The sequence below is a fragment of the Coenobita brevimanus genome, chromosome 3 (assembly GCF_032717465.1).
Source record: "Coenobita brevimanus isolate Jiangsu-jjx chromosome 3, ASM3271746v2, whole genome shotgun sequence".
NCBI classification, from domain to species: domain Eukaryota; kingdom Metazoa; phylum Arthropoda; class Malacostraca; order Decapoda; family Coenobitidae; genus Coenobita; species Coenobita brevimanus.
Window position 1 is genome coordinate 6,773,749 of NC_136956.1, and position 1,782 is coordinate 6,775,530.

At 48.7% G+C, this 1,782-nt stretch overlaps 1 pseudogene; it reads right to left on the reverse strand.

Annotated features, from left to right (window-relative positions):
- Window positions 1-914: 914 nt before the first annotated feature.
- Window positions 915-1,032, reverse strand: LOC145394520 (5S ribosomal RNA; annotated as a pseudogene).
- Window positions 1,033-1,782: the final 750 nt, after the last annotated feature.

Consider the following 1,782-nt stretch of genomic DNA (forward strand, 5'->3'; position numbering starts at 1 on the left):
TCTGTTCTCCTTTCATACTTTCCTGTAAAATGTCCATGCCAGTTTTTCTATACGGCGTGGTGTTCTTTCTGACTTTTTCCTGCCTGCTTCGGCTGGAGGGTTTGGAGGGCGGGGGAGAGCCTTCTTCTTTGCTATCCTTATCTCATTCTAGTAGTTCAGTTACTCTTCTAGGAGCTGCCTAGCATGGGCCAACCGGCCTACTGCAGTTATCCTCTCTTCTTATGTTCTTATGTTCTAACACCTCACACCGTGTCTGCAAGCTTGGGATCATGGCCACATGCATGAGTGACTCCCTTCCCGTCCCTGGCAATAGACTGCTTCAGTGACGATGAAACTGGGTTCACCCTGGTCACAAGTAAGAAGGAAAATTGCAATAGCGTTGAAATGCAATATCCAAGCAGTGGAGAGGAAAACCCAAGCACAAGCGGGATGAAGAAGAAGAACAGAGTGAATGATGAAAATGAAGACAATGATACAACTGATATGCAGCAGCAAGACCAGACACGTGAGATGAGGGAGTCCTAGAATAGATAGGAGTCGACAGAACCCCATGGGAATAGGCTGAGGCTGCTGTTTCCAACCAACTGCCCGCTGGACTACCAGCACAAAACACTGTGGGCAGTAAGGCTGGGGAAGGAGCAAAGGGCATTTTGCCTGTACTGAAAGAGGGTAAATATAGGCCATACATCACAGCTGGCTCTCAAGAAGCTGTGCAATTCCTCACTACAAATGGATATGAAGGTATTGTGATGAAAACCCGGGGTAAATGAAAAAAACAGCAACATATCATTCATTCTTTCATTGCCAGACGTCATGTATCCCAAACGGGGTGGCCAAGAGCTCAGAGTTAACTGTTTTACTGGGAGGGGCACTAATCCTCCACCAACCCCACTTGACACGTAGGGAGAACGTTATGCCAACAGCATCTGGTGTTCCCAGGCGGTCACCCATCCAAGTACTAACCAGACCCAACGTTGCTTAACTTCGCTGATCGGACGGGAAGCGGTGTACTCAACGTGATATGGCGTAGAGGCAGACACAGTGTTGGATGATTAACGAATACTGTAGCATACAGAACTACAGTGAGGGGAGAGAAAAGGAGTCAGGTGGTGGCTCTCATAAAACAAGTGGCCAACAAAGTATTTGTAACAGGACTCGTATACAGGCACTCAGCACAGTATGTGAAGAAGCCCAAAAGCTGCCTAAGATGCTCCAGGTGAGGCCATAGAGCGTGGAGTTGTCAACTCAATCTTAGATGCAGAGTCTGTGGATGAAAGCATCACCCAAAAACCTGTGTAAGTAAAATTGGGGATGGAATGACAAGAGAGGAGCCCTGATGTTTTAACTGGGGGTGAACACAATGCTCGCTCCACTTCCTGCCCCAGGAGGCCTAAGGTGGGCGGACAGTGGAGGGGAGGTGGAGAGGAGATGAACACCCGCCAAGCAGCTGCCCCCACCCAGACGGCACCAGCGAGGACAGCAGGTGTGAATCCCTGGACGCAGAGGCTTAAGCCCGTTACAGGGGACCCATGGATTAGAGAATGGCCAAGCCTTCCCACACAGTGAGTGGCAGTGGAAAGTGGGCCTACTCATGACAGAGTGTAACGATTGGAAATACCAGTGTGTCCGCCACGCAGGTCACAAATGAGGCAGGAGAGGCTAATACCAGCACAACACAGGTGAGCCTGAACAATGGAACTGGAACAAGGCCACAAGAAAATACAGACTTATTTGAATACATTCGTGTACTATGTAATAAAATAGAAAACTAGAAAACAAAGT